The sequence below is a fragment of the Mustela lutreola genome, chromosome 6, assembly GCF_030435805.1.
Source record: "Mustela lutreola isolate mMusLut2 chromosome 6, mMusLut2.pri, whole genome shotgun sequence".
In the NCBI taxonomy this organism is placed as follows: Eukaryota; Metazoa; Chordata; class Mammalia; order Carnivora; family Mustelidae; genus Mustela; species Mustela lutreola.
Genome location: NC_081295.1, coordinates 90,786,790 through 90,796,424, shown reverse-complemented (window position 1 = coordinate 90,796,424; position 9,635 = coordinate 90,786,790).

Sequence of the window (9,635 nt, the reverse complement as noted above, 5' to 3'; positions counted from 1 at the left end):
CATTTTGGTGATGATTTTCATATGGCTTTGCTTCAGTGTGGGGCTGTGGAGATGCAGGGTCGGCCCATACCAGCATGATCAAGTATTCCCCAGCACACAATCCTCCTGGATCCAAGACAATTTTTTCTCCTGATTTCATTTACATAGACCTAGTCTCCCAGCTGGAATGGATGTGTTAGTGTGGAGTCTGGGGTTGGCTGGACAGACTGCATAGACAGAGGAGAGGCTTAGACTAGAGGTGCCATCTTGGACAAAGACAGTAATTTGAGCTCCAGGTATTGGAGGAAACTGCCTGGCAAAGACTTGAAACTGTTCTGAACTCAGCCCCAGAGCCTTTTGAACTGTTCATCACGATAGCCAGAAGGGCCACTGGACATATACAACCTCTTTGATTGTAATTGACATTATGTACCAGTAGTTTAAAGCCAGGAGGCCACCTTTATTCTTATTTATGACCCTGGCTGGACATCCTGAACCCTATTTAAATGATTCTTTGGAGAATGATTTCGAGACTTCAAGAAGTGATAACTTAAGTCTGCTTTCCAGATTTAAGTAATACACATTTCCTAATATTTCTATTAATAGAAACCCACAAGTGCCACCCTGGTGGATAAGTTTTTTATTACATGTAAATGTCTTTTTCCTACCTCAGGTGTTGAATTTGTTGGAAGCCTAAGAAATATCATTTTATTTTAAAAAATATTTTATTCATTTATTTGACAGAGAGACAGCACAAACTGGGGGAGGGGCATAGGGAGAGGGAGAAGCAGGCTCTCCACTGAGCAGGGAACCCGATGCAATGCAAGGCTGGATCCTGGGACCCTAGGATCATGACCTGAGGTGAAGGCAAACATTTAACCAACTAAGCCACCGAGGCTTCCCAGAAATATCATTTTAAAGATCTTGAAACTTTGTGGGATCTTGCATTCTTTAATATCCTTTTTTTAAAAAAAGATTTTATTTATTCATTTGACAGGCAGAGATCACAAGTAGGCAGAGAGGCAGGCAGAGAGAGAGAGGAGGAAGCAGGCTCCCTGCTGAACAGAGAGCCCGATGCAGGGCTCGATCCCAGGACCCTGAGACCATGACCTGAGCCAAAGGCAAAGGATTTAATCCACTGAGCCACCCAGGTGCCCATATTCTTTAATATTCTTAAAGCCACTTAACTCTTAGAAAATACTTAGTGAAGGCAGGAATTAAAATATTTCTACACCCATATATGCAATAGTGTTCTTTATAGCAGCCTTATTACAACAGGCAAAAAGTGGAAGCAGCCCAAGTATTCATCAATGGATAAATGGATAAACAAAATGTGATATATACATACAAGGAATATTTTTCAGCCAAAGGAAGGAAATTCTGACACATGCTACAACATGAATGAATCTTGAGAACATTATACTAAGGGCAATCAGCCAGTCAAAAAAAGGCAAGTACTGTATGATTCCTCTTATATGAGGTGGTACCTAGAATAGTCAAATTCTTAGAGTCTGAAAATAGGGGTGGTTGCCAAGTAGCAGGGTGAGGGGGAATAGGGAGTTAGTGTTTAATGAGTAGAGTTTCAGTTTGGAATGATGAAAAAGTTCTAGATCTAGATGATAATGATGGTTGCCGAACAATGTGAATGTTGGTAATCAGTGTCAATGTCACTGAAATGTACACTTATTTTTTTAAAGATTTATTTATTTATTTGACAGAGAGAGAGAGCAAACAGGAACAGGGGAGAGGCAGTGGGAGAGGGACAAGCAGACTCTGCATTGAGCAAGGAGCCGGACGTGGGACTTGATTCCAGAACCCTGAGATCATGACCTGAGCTGAGATCAAGATTCGGATGCTCAACCAACCCAGGCGCTCCTGAATGTCCACCCAGAAATGATCCAAATGGTGGGGCACCTGGGTGGCTTACTCTTGTTTTCTGGCTTCTGGTGGAGACTCATCTCTCCCAACTCTAAGGTGGGGACCCCCTGGGCCACACTCTGGGTCTCTCCCTTCAGACTTTGGGTACCCTGAGGTGAAATCCTGTGCCTCCCCTCCCAGACTTCAATTTGGAGTCATGGGGAAGCTCAGAAAGTACAGAAGAAATAGCTTGTCTCCATCTTCTGGGAAGTACCGGGACCTGTTTGTCAGGCCCTGCTTCACTCTGGGACAGTAAGGGCTGGATAGTTCTGCAGCCCCCAGTCTCTTTGTTAAATCAGCCCCTGAAACTAGCCCACTTCTCAACTAACCCCAAAGTACATGGTCAGTGTTGACCCTGCCCAGCTTCTTCCCTTTCCATGAGCAGATATCTCCAGGTGCCCCAAACCTGACGTTCAGGGGCCTAAGACCTGACACTCCAGCCCCTGAGGCATACAGTAGGCCCTGCCAACACACACGAACACACACACACACACACACACACACACACACAGAATCACACACAGCCAAAAGGTGTGGCACAATGGCTGGTTAGGACTTCAGGCCTTGAGAAACTGGTTGCAACTCCCACTGTGAGATAGGAGTGAGGGTAGAGGACAGGAAACAACCAGTGGGGAGGACATTGGTTTCAGGACCCAAAGGCCCTGTCCTGGCAGAAAGTCTCGGTGGAGGGTGACGTACTTGGATATGCTTGACTTCCTCTCTATACCAGCTCAGCTCCCTCTTGCAGCCTCCACTTGATGGGTGGGCCACACTGCCTTGGAGAGATGGTACCAGGACAAAACCAGCAGGTAGGTGACTGGCCTTAGCACGTGAGGACTGGGACTAGACCTGCATGTCCCTGGGTCTCCATGAGGTCCAGGGCCCACAGGTGTGTCTGGTCCCCTTAATTTAGAGTGTGGAGTAGTGAGTGGGTGTGCCTGCCCTACTAGACCATAGGCTGCTTGAAGTCAGGGCCCAGCACTCTTTTTTCATTCAGATTAATTCACTTGCTCACTCAACTAATGCTTATTGAGCTTCTGGGGTCCCTCTTAACCTCTGACTACAATGCTGACTATAATGCTACGCTCCTACAGGGATGAGGAGAGATATTTGTTAGTGGGCCAATGAATGTGTGGATGAATGAATGAGTGCCTCTCCATGCTCCCCAGTTTCCTGTCTCTGCACCCTCACTTTGTCAGAGGAGCATGCAACCCTTGGTCTCAGGGTCATGAGTTTGAGCCCCATGTTGAATGTAGAGATGACTTAAATAAATAGAACTGGAAGAGATACTGGCTCAGACACAGTTGCTAAGAGACAAGTCCAGCACAGTTCAGAACAACCCAGTTCAACTTCCCGTGATTGATTTCGTTTCCAACCTTCTTCCTATTCCAGGGTAGGATACGAACTTTAGCAGGGATTCCCAAAGCGTCAGCAACCACTCACCCCAGTCCCTACTCTCCTGTGTCCAGTTAACACACATGGGCTTTCACACACACTATCTCCTTCTTCCCTTAGAACCGACCCAATGGAGAGTAAGACTGGTACCATCTCGGCATTTTACAGATGAGGAAACCGAGTCCCAAAAATGTTATAAGACTTTCTCAGAGGTCATCAGTGACCGTGTTCCAAGTCCTGTTAATTTTGCTTCAATATACCACACTTCCACTTTAAGATACCTCAAGCAGATTGGGGCCAGAGGCACCCGCCTCTTTCCCAGCAGGCCCAGGGACTTCCCTTGGCATTAGTCTTTTCTCTGGGAGTAATAGGATGGTGGCATAATGACCTAGTACTAAGGAGGCAGTGAAAATGGACACCTGGGGATGTGGAAACATTGGGATAAGCCTTAAACATCAGGCTTGGAACCATTCTTAGAAACCACAAATTTAACGCCCACTATTTACAAGGAAAACTTAGGCCCAGAAAGGAGGGATTTGCCCACTGAATATTTCTGACAATTTTTCAACCTTTTATCGCAGTTATCTATCATTGCACATAATAAATTATCTCAAAACTTAATGACTTAAGATGACAGTAATTTTTATTTCCCAGATTCCTGTGGGTCAGGGATTTAGGAAGGGCCCAGCTGGGCAGTTCTTTTTTTCTTTCTTTCTTTTTTTTTAAGGTTTATTTATCTAGTTAGACACACACACACACACACACACACACACACACACACACCAGTTGGGGAGGGGCAGAGGGAGTGAGAGAGACTCTCATGCAGATTCTGTGCTGAGCGTGGAGCTTTATGTGGGGCTCCATCCCATGACCCTGAGATCATGACCTGAGCCAAAACCAAGAGTCAGATGTTTAACCGAGTGAGCCACCCAGGTGCCCCTCAGCTGGGCAGTTCTGACTTTGTCTCTCATGAATGAAACCCCAGTTAGTCAGTGGCTGAAGCTGAAACAGTGAGAGCTGGAGCACTCGAGGGCTGCCTGAGCCTCTCCCTTTCTCCACATGGTCTCAGGTCTTCTCCCTGGGACCCTTCCACTGGGGCTAGTTTGGGCTGCCTCATGGGGACCACAGGGCGATCACCCAGATTATACGGGAGCTCCGGTCTCCAAAGGCAAGTGTCTCAAGAGAATCATGTCAAACCTGGATCATCTTTTGTGACCCCACCTCAGAAGTCACAGAGCATCCCGTCCACCGTGGTTACAAGCCTACCTGGAGTCAAGGGAGGGGAACACAGAATCTACCTCTCAACAGTAGGAGTGTTGAAGTCACATTAGAAGAAGAGCATGTGGGGTGGGAGATCTATGGCAGCCATCTTTGGAAAATACAGTCTGTCATTCCTGTGCACAGTTGCCCAGATCAACTGCATGGCAAGGGAGAGAGCAGGCCTGGGTCTGAACCCTAGTTCCATCACCTGCTAGCTCTGTGACCTTGGTGAAGTCCCCTAAGCCCTTCTTCTCTTCTCCTCCCTCCTCTATAAAACCGAAATAGTAGTAACATCCATCTTACAGAGCCATGGAGAGGAGGCCAGTGAAAGGTTGGCCCAGAGAATGTTTGTTTTTTCTTCTTCCAGGTTATGAGAGAGCAGTGAGTACACCATCAATCCAAATCTTTCTTCCTGCCCATGAAACAGACTCAAATCTCAATAAAGACAAAAACTAAGACAAATAAGAGTGCAAATTCAGTGCCAGACAGTACAAGATAGGGCATGATAAATCGAGAGCTGCATGCAGCAGTAAACAAAACAAAGCCAGGGCCCCTGGCTGGCTTAGTAGTGAAAACATGCAACTCTTGATCTCAGCTCTTGATCTACATTGGGTGTAGAGAGCACTCAAATAAATAAATAAAAACTTTAAAAGTCTTAAACAAACAAAGCCCTTGCCTTCAAGGAGTGAAGCTATCTGTCTATTAATATATGCTAAAAGTTATGTATGTCAGGTGGAGAAAAGCGTTGTAAAGAAAAAGTAGGCTGAAGGAAATAGATAGAGGTGAGGGCGGGATCATTATATAGAGTGATGAGGGTGGGCCACTTTACTACAATGAAACTTGAAGAGAGACTGAATGAAACAAGGGAGTGAGCTATGAAGAGCATTCCAGGCAGAGGAAACAGCTAGTGCAAAGGTCCTGAGGCAGGGGACATGTTTGATGTGTTCAATAATCAACACAGAGGTCAGTTTGGTTGGAGCAGAGTAAAGCCGGGAGAGAACTGGGGATAAATCCAGATGGGATCTGCTGGAAGATTTGGAGCAGAGATATGACATAATCTAACTTCAATCTGTTAAACACTTTTTATTTTCAAATAAATTTTGATTTACAATAAAGCTGCAAAGATAATAAAGAATGTGCCATTCACCCAGATTCCCCTAGTGTTAACATCAGCCTAGTTAACATTCCCCTAGTTAACATTAACAAATGTGGTACGTTTGTCAAGCTGAAGAAGCCAACAATGGTATCTTAGTGTAAACTAAACTCCAGACTTTACTCAGACTTCACCTGGTTTATCACTAATGATCTTTTTCTGTTTCAGATTTAAGATTTAGTGTACCACATCGCATTTTGCTGGCTTCTTATTTCATCAGGATCACCCTGGCTACTACACGATAATAAAAGGCCCACTAAGAAGCTTTTGCAGTAGGGCGCCTGGGTTGCTCAGCAAGTTAAGCATCTGACTCTTGATTTCAGCTCAGGTCAGGATTGTGGGATCGTGAGATCGAGCCCCGTGTTGGGCTCTGTGTTCATGTGGAGTCCGCTTGTCCCTCTCCCTCTGCTCCTCCCCCTGTGCTCACTCTAGCTCTCTCTCGCTCATAAATAAATCAACAAAATCTTGAAGAAGAAGGAGGAGGAGGAGGAGAAGGTGTTTCAGTAGTCCAAGCAAGAGATGGTGTTTGGATCAGAGGTCAGATTGGGAAATGTGATCAAGTTCTGGATGAACTTGAAGGCAGAGCCAACAGGAGTTGCAGGACATGGGATGTGAGAGCAAAAGGAGAGGGAAATACAATGCCAAGAACTTTAATATCAAACACTGAATAGATGAAATAGCCATTTACTGATCTTGGTAGACTGACAGTAGGCTGAAAGTCATGAGTCTGCATTTGGACATGCTAAATTGGCGTAGCCTGTCAGGCAAGCCAAGGGGAGGTGTCAAGTAGGCAGTCAGATACACTAGTCTGGATTTCAAGGAGAAATCCTGGCTGGAAACATGAACTTGGGAAATAGGAACTCAGCTTCTAGCCAGGACTTTAGAATTCCATTAGACGGGATGAGATCATGACCAGAGTGAGTGAAGGTAGAAAAGAGGTCTGAGGGTCGAGCCCTGAGGCCATGGAAGAAGTTGGAAGGATGAATCAAAAGCAAAGCGGACAGACTGGAGGGGAAGCTGTTGAGGTAGGTGGAAAAGCCAGTGAGAGGGATCCCAGAAGTCCAAGGGACAACTCTGTCAGACGCAGCTTTATGGAACCCCTGAGATGAGGACTGAGAAGTCATGGCTGGATTTGACGATGGTGAGGGCGTTGGTGAGAGTTATTCCAGTGGTTGGGTGGGGTGAGAGGTTTCAGGAGAAAATGAGAGAAGAGGTAAAGACGGTAAGTACAGACACAAATTTTTGAGGAGTCACATCACATTATTATTCAGTAAAGGGGAGTAGAAAAATGTAGCTGGAGGAGAATATGTTTGAAAGAGGACATTTATTTTAAGATGGGAGAGAGGTTGCTGGAAATGATCCCATATCAGACTGAGGATGCAGAAGGGATGGGAGGAACTGGGGAGCCCTGTAATTACACAGGGAGAAGGATGGGAGCTAGTGCTCACGTGGAGGGGCTCACCTCAGTAAGAACGTAGGCAGTCCATCTATAGTAACAGGAGGGAGGGCAGAGAATATGGAAACAGCTGCATGTAGGCGACAGAAGCCCGTGGAAGTTCTCTTCAGACTGCTTCTATTTTCTCCATGAAGTTGGAAGCAAGACCACCAGCAGAGTGAGGAGAAAGGAGGAGTGGTTGGGGGTGAGAGTGGTTGGAGGAGAGAGAAAAAGGTAAAAACAGCTTTCGGGGAGTGTGAGAGAATGCACAAGACTGAGGAAATGCAGGAGCATGGGAAGTTAACACAAAGGACCTTTGAGGGGGCATGGATTTAAGGGAGACCGGTCAGGCTGGAGACGTGTTTTTTCCCAGCCATGTTCAGCTCCTTGGGTGCAGTCTGGAGAAGGCACAGGGATGGGGTTTTGCCAGATGAATACCATGGGAGAGAGGGGCTAGGAAGTTCATGTGTGCAAGGGAGAGATGACAGTAATAAATCATGGTATCAGAGCTAGGTAAGGAGGCAAGGCTGGATGTGATGGAGAGAGGAAACAACCAAAAGAGGGTAGTGTCAGTTGGAGAAGAGACAGGGCCAGTGTATCCACAAGAGGCAACGTGCCTAAGGCTCAGGATATTTTTAGGGGCCCCCAAATGTGTTTTTTAAAATTACTTATTTATTTGTCAGTGAGATTGAGAGAGGGAGAGTGAGAGCAAGAGAGGGAAGACCCGCAAGCAGAGGGACAAGCAGGCTCCCCTGTTGAGCAGGGAGCCCGGGTCGGGACTCTATCCCAGGACCCCAGGATCATGACCTGAGCCGAAGGCAGACGCTTAACGACTGAGCTACCCAGGTACCCCAAATTCCTGGTGATTCTTGATGATTCGGTATCACGTACGCAGTTCTTCCGATATGTGTGATAAGTTTGCTTGCAAAGGTGGCCGCTACACTTGACCCTCTCCCACATGACCCTTGGCAGTGATTTTGCTGTTCCTCCCAGCAAGAAGTGGAGTCTGTTTCTGTAATCCCTTGAATCTGGGCTGGCCTTATGACTTGCTTGGACTAACAGAATGACATTGTGTGAGTCCCCAAAGTCTGAACCTCAAGAGATCTTGCAGCTTGCCCCTTTGCCCTCTTAGAAAATTCATGATGTCGAGAAGTCTGGTCTGGCCTACTCTACTGGAAGACAAGAAGTCCCAAGGAGAAGAGCTGAGGTGCCCTGGCCAGCCACCACCAGTCACATGAGGTCATGTTACCCAGCCCCAGTCAAGCTTCCAGATGACAATAGCCACATGAATGAGCCTAGATGAGAGCACCGAAAGGATCGCTTAGCAGAGCTTAGCTGGTATTACCAAACTACGAGCAGATGAATGGGGGGGGGGGAAGCCTGCATCTCCCTCTCCCACTCCCTCTGTTTGTGTTTTCACTCTTGCTGTCTCTGCCTGTCAAATAAATAAATAAAATCTCTCTCTCTCTCTCTCTCTCTCTCTCTATATATATATATATATATATATATATATATATATATAAAAGAAACACCAGGAATTTGATGCAGGTGGGAGTAAAGAGAGTAATAATAAGCCAGGTGCTAAAATCTTCAAAACATAAGGGAGTAGGGAGTGATGTAATGGGATGCCATCAACTCCCAGAGCTTCAGATATCTGTATTGTTTCATCAATAAATGTCAATGAATTTCATTAAGGAAAAGGAACTGTTCATTTTTCACAACTTCTTTGACTCACTTATCAGTTTAGACTCTATCTTAAGAAAGGAACCTAAACCATGGAAAAAAACTACAGGCATGAAAATCCGTGGCCCTCCTATTTATCTGGGAGCTGTATCCCCAGGGCTGGCACACAGCACTAGCATGTGTGTGCTCAGTAAATATTTGTTGAATGGATTTATAATGGCAAAATCAGAAACAACCTAAATAGCCAGAAATGAGGGCTAGGTTAAATTAAAACGGTGGTATAGGGCGCCTGGGTGGCTCAGTTGGGTAAGTGACTGCCTTTGGCTCAGGTCATGATCCTCACCCTGCATCAGGCTCCCCCTGCTCTGCGGGGAGCCTGCTTCTCTTCCTCCCTCTGCCTGCCACTCCCTCTGCTTGTGCTCTCTCTCTGTCAAATAAATAAATCTGTAAAAAATAAAAATAAAATAAAAATGATGGTATATTAATGGAATGTCAAGTAGCCATAAAAAATGATATTTTGGAGGACCATCAATATATAACATACAGTTAAAAAAAATCAGGATGGGGTGCCTGGCTGTCTCAGTTGGTTGAGCCTCTGACTCTTTTTTTTTTTTTTTTTAAGATTTTATTTATTTATTTGACAGAAATCACAAGTAGTCGGAGAGGCAGGCAGAGAGAGAGAGAGGGAAGCAGGCTCTCTGCCGAGCAGAGAGCCCGATGCGGGACTCGATCCCAGGACCCTGAGCCGAAGGCAGTGGCTTAACCCACTGAGCCACCCAGGCACCCCGAGCCTCTGACTCTTTATCTTAGCCC